Source organism: Castanea sativa, chromosome 11 (assembly GCF_040712315.1).
Source record: "Castanea sativa cultivar Marrone di Chiusa Pesio chromosome 11, ASM4071231v1".
Classification (NCBI taxonomy): domain Eukaryota; kingdom Viridiplantae; phylum Streptophyta; class Magnoliopsida; order Fagales; family Fagaceae; genus Castanea; species Castanea sativa.
Window position 1 is genome coordinate 38399534 of NC_134023.1, and position 10029 is coordinate 38409562.

Consider the following 10029-nt stretch of genomic DNA (forward strand, 5'->3'; position numbering starts at 1 on the left):
AATATTGTCCTGTTTCTAAAAATAAAAGTCATTAATTTATTAATATTCTTATTATACCCCTACTTTATTTTCAAAACTATTTGAAAAGAAAACTGACAAATATTTAAAAAATTAATCCAATTTATTTAAGGGTAGTTTTGTAAGCTTATATATTTTTATAAGGCAAATAAGAAAATAAATTATGTTCTCTTAAAAAATTTGACTTTTCAAATAGGACAAATAAATTGGGACAGGAAGAGTAATATGTTATAGCTTTATAGTGTTGTACAATTATTTTTTAATAAAATATGAATTAGGATTAGGAAAATTAAGATTCAAAGTATTCCACATTATTTTGGGCAAATATAAATATTATACAACAAAATATATAGGTCTTAATATACATAAAAATAATTTTAAATGAAATTGTAAAGTAGTCCACGCATCGCGCAAGACATTATCTAGCTGGTATAATTGATAGGATTATGAAATTATATAGCCGGACATAATACTCATCTTTTAATTAGGCATACTAAAATTGTCTAACCTTAAATTACTTGGGTTAGTTTTTTGCAATGAGTTGAGTTGGATCGAGTATTTTCCCATCTAACATGGTTCAGTTGAGTTAATAAAATATATCAAACAGGCCATTTTTCAACACAATTATCATTCGCATAACGTTCCGGATACTACAAATGTAACACAACATTTACAAACTACCGGGTGACCAATCAAAATATTATAATTCTAACAATTAATATTTATTAAGTTTTTGAAATAAATTAATCACGCCATTATCACATCAGTCTATATAAGTTATGAAGTAAAATTTGTGGTATTGTTGTTAAAATTTAAACTTGAAAACACGTCTGAATAAATAAATAAATAAATAAGAAAAGAAGACGTCTGAATTTATGGTCGTGGGAGACACGAGATTGGGAGAGGTCCGATGTGGGAAAGAGTTGAAACATTTTGGGCTTCTTGAAGTTATCACGTCAAGCATCTTGGGCTGTGGTAAAGGGCAGGCTATTGTGGGATAAGAGTCAGAAGGAATTACCGAATTATCAGTAACTAGCCCAGTTTTGGTTCTGGGTCTACCAGAAGATTTTCTTAGACAGGGAGAGTTCCAAATGTGGGCCCGAATCAAGTTAGTCTATTCATGTAAATGCGAGAATACAAATTCTTTGTCTCTATTTGGTTGTTTTACTCAACCGATCACAAATTGTGATACATTCGATTGATTTTCCTTATAAAATAGTGAAATTTTAAAATGAAAAAAATAATTAAAAAAAAAATCAAACACAGCATACCAAGTTCTCTATTTCATAATTCCTGATGCATCTGATTTAGAATTCATTGTTTATCAGAAAATCAAGAAATTTTCTTAGAGATTGAAGGTTGATATCATGTGCCCCCAATAAACTTAATTAGAAGGTTTGTTAAAGGAAATTGTGAGAATCTTATGGGGTTATCAGTTTGTGGGTTGGTCTCATTTGGGAGCTGTAAGGGCTTCTGGTGGGGTGCTACTGTGATGGGAGAAAAGTGAGTAGAAATGAAATTTGACTATGGGGGCAACTTCACAGTTTCTTGTAAATGAATTAGCATCCGGATTGTATAAAATTGGCTATTTTACCATCTAAAACGCTACTTTATTTATTATACCATATCACTTTACAACACACCTAAACCTAACATCTCAAACTCTTTTTTTTACAACTTTATTTAAAAATTCTTTTATTCATTATTTACTATTTCTTTATTATTTATTTACCATCTCTCTCTCTCTTCCTCCTACAAGCAACCACCACCCTACAACCAAACTCTCAACACAGCAAACCCACCGGCTAGTATTGCCACCGCAAACCCACATCAACCATCACCACAATAGCCACCACCACGCCACCACCAAAACCCATTAAAAAAATCACCAAACAACCACAACAACACACTGCCACTACCACCACTCACATCCTAGCAAATCCACCGACTACCACGAACCCACATCAGCCACCACAACCACAATAGCCACCACCATGCCAACCACCAAAACCCATTTTAAAAAAAAACTACCAAACCAAAACTGCACTGCAACTATTGCAAATTGCAAAACTCAACCACAATCAAACCAACACCTAGCCACCAACAAATCAGTGGAGATTGAACTGAAACCCACAACCTCGATCTTTGCTTCTCATCCCCCATCAATCTTTGCTTCTTTGTTCTATTGGCTTGGAGGCCTAGCATCAACATCAAGGGATAGGTTAGAGAGAGAGAGAGAGAGAGAGAGAGAGAGAGAGAGAGAGAGAGAGAGAGAGAGAGTCTAAGATGAGATGAGATGAGGAGGGAAGAGAGGTTAAAAGATAGAGAGGGAGAAAAGAGACCAACAGACAGAAAAATGATGAGAGAGAAAGGAAGGCATATATTTTAGGTGAGAGAGAATAACAGGTATTATTTTATTTTTCCAACTTTGCTATTGGTTCTATTTATAGGATGTTACTGTAGCTATGTTGTATATTTTTTTACAATTAGCCACCCAAGTAAGAGCATTCACAACAAGGTTGCTAAAAAATATAGCTTATAGCAACTTTAAAAGCTAATTTATCTATTTTATTACCTCACTTTACAAAACACCCTACATTAATGGTTTTAATTTAACATACAAGATATTAAAATAATATAAATAACACAATAAAATAATATATCTAACACAATAAACAACAACCACAACCACCACTGCCACAACCACAACCACAACCACCCATAACAACCATCGCCACAACCACGGAAACCACTACTCTGCCACCAAACCTAAAACAAAATAACCACCCAAAGCCACCATCACTAACACCGGGCCACAACCCCTACAAATCAGAACCCTTACCACCCAAAATCAAATCACAAACCCACCAAAACCTAGCCACACTTGCCAAACCACTACAAGACCCATGAATTGAACTAAGCAAAAATCACTACGAGACCCACTCCCACGTCCATCCGAAGTAAGTAGCAAAGTTCTTAGGTTGATGTAGCAACCCATGAACTCAACCCACTCCCATAATCCACAACTAATAGCCCATAAAACCAACTAAAATCTCGAAACCAGCTACAACCACGAGACCCACCACCACCGCCGCCACCACTCTCACAACCCACAAAACCCACCAATATTAACAACTAGCAACCCACAAACCAAGAACACCAATGCTATTGCCGATTAAAGTGTGAGAAATGAAAAGGGTTTTGATCCAAATTTTTATTTCATGTGAAGCTCTTGTTTACCTTGTTGAAGGTAAAAAAAGTGTAGTCCTAAATAAATACTCATAGGATTCTTTGAGAGAGGTGATCCTTAACTTTTGAGAGAGTTTTGTGCTTCTAAAAGATGTAGCTTTTTATTGTAAAAGCTATTAATGGTGAGATAGACTTAATATTATTAATAATAATTGGATCTTAGTGGATCTACCTCTAGTTTCAAAACCAATTGGTTGAAAGCGGTATTTAGAATAAAATATAAAATATTTTGGTCTAAGGTTAGTTGTAAAAGGTTTGAAACAAAGAGAAAAGATAGATAATTTGATCTCTATGCACTAGTAACTATTTGTGTAACTAGTTTGATATCTTTAAAACCATTCATATAATTTTAACAAAATTCACTATATTTGATTATTACATTTTGATGTATGTAATTAGAGTGTGTGTATATATGTGAATTTTGGAATGGTTGAGATTGTAGGGGTTTAGAAACTCAATTGTGGAATTATGAAATCCATAAACTCATGAAGATGCTTATGTGCATCAAAGATGTGCTTGTACGATGTATTAAGAATTAACATCAAGGGATGTTAAATTCATTGTGGTTAGATTCTGTCATGTGTGGTAGATGTCTTAAAATTTTAATCAAGCACATGTTGTGATTCTATTTTGAAAGTACCTCTTTGTAAGATAAAGAGAGTACAAGTGAGTTCATTAAATGAACATTCAAGGATCAATAATAAAAACATTGTGTTATGTGTCCACATATAATTTGAGTATGCATCATATAGATGTAAAATGACTTTCTTAAATAGTGATTTTGGTAAGGAAGTTTGCTTGAAAGCCTTGTGGGTTTGTGCTTTCTTAAAAAATTAAATGAAACTCTTTTATGAATGAGAATTAAGTAAAGAAATATAGTGGAGATATGCACTATATTAATCTCATTGTTGAGATTGATGATATCCCATTTCGTTGAGATTACTTTTGTCTCATTCCTTTGGGAATTGTGTTATCTCAATGTCTTGAGATTTGTATTGAGAATTTGCTTATTAGATTTTAATATTGTTAAAGAAGCAAAGACTCGTTGATTCCAATACTAGAAGAGCGGTTGGACAGCTAAGTTTGCTAGTGTATTAAATACATGTTGCGTATCATGCATGGAACAAAACTAGACATTGCCTTCAAAATATATAGACTTTCAAGGAATTTAAAATTTAAGGTTGATCATTAGAAAGTAATTAATTGTGATGAAGATCGATTAAATATAATATTCAAAGTTAATTCTATAGTTTATGTGAGTGATAAAATCTATGTCTAGTTAGATATTTACTACATGTGGGGTGCTATGTGTAAGCATTAAAGAAATAAGGTGTATTTCTTACTCTACTATAGAATAAAATTGAAAGCATTGGTTATAAATGGTAACAGGCAAGGAAAGAAAATGGCTAAGGTTTGTGTAAAGTGTCGTGGCCACAACCATAATGAGTCATTCCTTGTACTGTAATTATGAAATCACAATGCGTAAACTATACATGAGTGGTATACAATGTGAACATAGACTTAAAGTTCTAAGGCAAGAATACATAAGGCAAGTAAATTGTGGTTGGACTAGTCCGTTGCCTACGTAAAATAGGTCCTTTACTGAAATGTGTCTCAAGACTTGGTAAGGATAACATCCATTGGAATGAGACCAAAACTCTTCTTTAAAAAGAATCACCAATAGTGGAAACCTAACCTCAAACTAATTTAATATAAGAGGTTTATTGGGTAATAACAAACTATTGATACATGGTTAGTAAGAGCACTAAATTTGTGTCTCATTCAGGATGAATTAGTGTCATTGTGGTTGATATCGTACTGTACCGGCTGGTACGACCGGTATATACCGTACTGGCCAGTGCACCAGTACAGGTACACCCCCTATTTCGTATCGAAAAAATACCGGCCGTACCGGCGAAATCCAGCTATTTTAGTCGATAAATGGATACTGGGCTGAAACACAAAATGCAAATTTGAGTAAGCCAAGAAAACACAGCAGAAAGAAGGAGAAAAATGAAAGAAAAATGCAAAAGGTAACCGATGAACACTCCGGTTTTTTAAACTTACAAAACCAAAAATTCCACTTTTGGGAGAGAGAAAGAGGTAGGGTGAATGAAAGACCGAACCTATAAAAGAGAGACTTTGTTATTATAGATTTTTTGAGGAACTGGGGAAGACACAGACAGAGAAGTGGGTAGTGGTGGAGCCACTTGAGGACCGAGGGGGGCCTTAGCCCCCCTAAAAATTTTGAAAAAAAAAATTGGAAACATCTTGAAAATTTAGAATGGGCTACTCAAATTTTTAAGCTAATCCAGTAAAAATTTAACCCAAAAATTTAATTTGGCAAAAAAGAAAAAACCCAAAAAATTAAATTTGGTAAAAATTAAAAATAAACAAACAAACAAAATCCACCATCTGGCCCAATAATCAACCCACATTCTTCCAAAGCCCCTTATTCACCTTTTATAAATTCCAAATTTACAATATATATTAACTAAAAAAAAAAAACAAATTAGGTTACTGTGTACTGTCCTAATTGTGCTGCTTACCATGGCCAATTAACCACGCTGCCAATGTTCTTGCTGGGAGTCTGTAACGCCACTCCTCGGCGGCGACACTAGTACACCTCTTTCTCTCTTGCCGCTCTGTCGTTTGTTTGCTCTACACTGCTGTTATATTTGTTAATAACTGCTCAACACTGCTGTGAAGCAGTTCACTTTGACCGAACTAGTAAACTTCTAGACTGAGTAATGAAGTGCTCACATATAATACTTTTATCTTTCTTTATTTTTTATTATAATAAGATATATTAGTTTTGTTCCGGTGATTTAATGTTCTTTACATAGTACACTACTATTATAACTTTGTATATTGTATAAAATAGTAAAAAATAGCGGTAAATTCGAAATAGTACATTGGTATTGACTGGTACCCGAAACATATCATACCGCTGGCCAAATTAGTACAACCTCCGGTACGATATTGACTTCCTTGATTAGTGTAGTTTGTTATGATATTATAGAGGATGAGGTTTAAACTCTTAATAAAGCTCATGAAGCATAAATGTCTATGTAATAGGGACATAAGAAGGAATTTCACCTTTGTAAACATAGGAGTGGTGTCGCTTCTAACAAGGGTAAAATGGTTTTCTCTTACAAATGTTCACTAAATTGGGAAGAGCACAAGGCCATAATAGTGTTAATAATAGTGGATTTCTATATGTGTTATGGATATTCTTATGTATGTGTTGTTTCTGATTTTAACACATAAGAGTTTTGGTTTAAGCACTAAGCCACCATAAACACTGTTGAGGTCTTGAGGCAATTACACTAAAGAGAGGTTTCAGTTGAAAGACACATTCTTTTATGCATGATAGAATGTCAATCAAATGAGACATATTTTATTATAACCTGGTTGGGGATTATTGTATATATAGGTCTATGCAAAGATAGGTTGTAATAATGATATATAAGTTTGGAGAGTATATCATTTGTATACAATGATAAATTGAAATTCAAGTTCAGGAATTTTTGACTGTATATATAGGTATATACAAGGATACTTTGTAATAATGATATATAACTTTGGAGACTTTATCATTTGTATAAAATGATAAAGTAAAATTCAAGTTCAAGAATTTTTGACCGATTGAAAATTTTGTTCGATCGATCGAATTGTTGAAGGAATTGGTTCTAAAAGTTTTTGTGAGTTCTACTGCTAGCTCGACTGATCGAGATTTTTTTATTGCAAGCTTAACACCTAGTTCAATCGATCTAGATTGCGATAACAGTTTTTCTGATGAATTTTTTGGTAACTGTTCTAAAGTTTTGAAAAGGTTTTGTACCTAGTAGACGTTTTTTGAAACGTTGTAACTCTTCATTGATGCCTTTTGAAGGGTCATAACCCTTTGGGTATAAATAGTGGTTCATGTTCACTTGATAACTAATATTTTTCTCCCTCTCTAATAGTTTCTTAGAAACACAATAAATCCTATGGGTATTCTCCAAAATTGTTATTTGTAAAACCCAATAGACTTAGTTGTATCATTGGGACAAATTTGTAGTAACTCTTTAGCAACTCTCGTATGGAAAAAAAATATTGTGTTATGATAACATTTAATTGTGCCTCCAAGTCAATTATAATTTCAATTTACTTATATTCATTTTTGTTCTTTTATTATTACTCCTTGAGTCTAAAGTTTGAAATCCCCCATAGAAACCATGAGAAATATGGAAACAAGAAAATATTCAAAGATGGTTTATCTAAATTTTACTTTTAATATATATTGGAGAGTGATTAATATGATTTTAGTTGATTGTATAACAATATATTTCAGTAAATAAATTCTTCATAAATGTAGAAATATTCTTTGGTACCTTTATGTATATTTAAATTCCTAGGAAAGAACTTAGTGATGTCGAGTCATCCCACATCGATAAGGTGTGATATTGAGAAAATGTTTATCACTTGCTTCGCGACACTAACTGCCGCATGTAATTTTGGTGTTAGCGTGTGTGTATATTCCCTTATCTCATCCCCCTTCCCATATATATATATGTGTGTGTGTGTGTGTGTGTGTGTGTGTTTCTTAAATAAAAAAAGAATTCAGTGTTGTTGACTCTGATATTGATTAAATTAGGAAATTACTTTTTCTTAGTGCTAGCCAAGTCTGATCAAGTCATATAGTTTAGTAGTAAGTAGGAAAAAAATGATTGAGATACAAGAAAATTAGAAGATTCCAGTAATAGTTTGCATAGTTTTAGAGTAGGCAATTTTTAGAAAGTACGAACACGTATACGGGCACGGGTATGATACAATGACATGATAATTATTTGAAAAGGCAGGACAAACAAACAACAGAGATACGCATATTAATTAATTATTAAAAATATTTTTATTTAAATTTTTTATATATTGTTAAGTATTTATTTTTTGGGCTAATTACAACTTACCCTCTTGTGATTTGATCGAAATTTAAGTTGTCTATTTGTAGTTTAAAGTTTGACACTTCACCCACCTGAGCTTTGCTTCGTTAGACTTTTGTAACTCACCTTTGTCTTTTCCGTTAAAAACACATTTAAATTAAAAAACATTACATAAAGGGCTGTGTTGAGATTCATTGTTGTTACTGCTGCTGGGTGCTTTTGCTCTTTCTGCAATGTTGTCTGTGTTTCTACTTTTTTTTTTTTTTTTGGATCGGTCTGTGGATGGTTTTACTGTTTTTTTTTTTCTGTTGGCCATCTTGTACTGCCAACGTTGCTCACGGCTAAGATTGTAATTCGTATAGTCTACATCAATAAAGTTCTATCTATTATATCAAAAAAGTTTCATACTCTTGGTCTTGGTTTTTTTTTTTTTTTTTTGATAATTGCAGTGGATTAAATTTTATTTCCTTTTTATCTGTTTGATATTTCATGTTAATGTTCATAGAGTTTCAAACCCTATCTTTTTTATCCGTTTTATGTTATGCTTTCAAATTAAAATGTGTTTTTTCTAACAGCAAATAGATATGTGGGTTACTGAAGTCTAACAGAGCAAATCTCGGGTGAGTAAAGTGTCAAATTTTAAACCACAAGTAGGTAACTTAAAATTTGGCCAAACCACAGGTCGGTAAGTTGTAATTAACCTTTTTTTTTTTTTCAAATAATGTTAAAACATATATCAATTTAAGGTCAATAGTGGATAATAAAATGAATAAATAACTATTAAGCAAAGAAATAACTAAATAAACAATTCATGAACTCAAGCAAAGGGAAATAGACAGAGATCGAGCAACAAAGAGAGAGAGAGTCAGCCAAAGAGAGAGATCAAGCAATAGAGTGACAGAAAGAGACAAGGAGAAGGATCGAGTGGCAAAGAAGTAACCGAACTTACCATTGATTGTCACACTTGATGCCATTGGCCTTTGCTTTGGCCGATAACCTGTGATGGGCCTGTGGTGCTTTGGCCAGTAACCTTGAGAGAGTGCGAGTGAGAGAAGGAGAGAGATCGAGAGAAAGGATGATTCGATTTTATGGTTAGTTTTTTTGGTTTTAAGTTATACTCTAAACGCAGCGTTTTAGACTTAGGGTCTGTTTGGATAGAACTTATTTTGTTGTAACTGAAAACTGAAAACACTGTAGTAAAATAATTTTTAAATGTGTGAATAGTATTGTGAGACCCATTTTTAATGAAAAAGTTGCTGAAAAGTGAAATTTGTAGGACCCATGAACAGTAATTTTGTGTACTGTTCATAGCTGAAAGTCAATATATGCGGCTGGGTTTAAAAAAAAAAAAAAAAAAAAACAGAAGCCAAAACGTGGACGTGGACGCAGAACGCGGATCCAAACGCCCTCTTAGGCTTTTTAGGGTGCGTTTGTATAGTGAGTTTCATGTCTGCGTTTCATGTTTTGGGGTTTTTTAGCTTTTTTTTTTTTTTACTAGCACCAAGGCAAATGAACAGTGCACTATTCATGTGAACAGTAATTAGAATATATATTTTTTATTATTTTCAGTTTTCAGCAAAATAAGCGGTATTCAAATGCACACGTAGTCTTTTTTTTTTTTTTCCTCACCTTATCCTAGTCATATCTGATTATTTAAATAAATAAAAAAGGGGAAGGACACTCATGCAACTGTGTCCTAGGCGTACACCATGTCTCGTACATGTTTGACACAAGCACAACAAACAAATTGTTATGTCCGTGCTTTCCAGGTAGGCATTGACCTCTAAATTATCAAAGTGTATAGCAGAAAGAAGTATTTAACGATGCTATATACCAT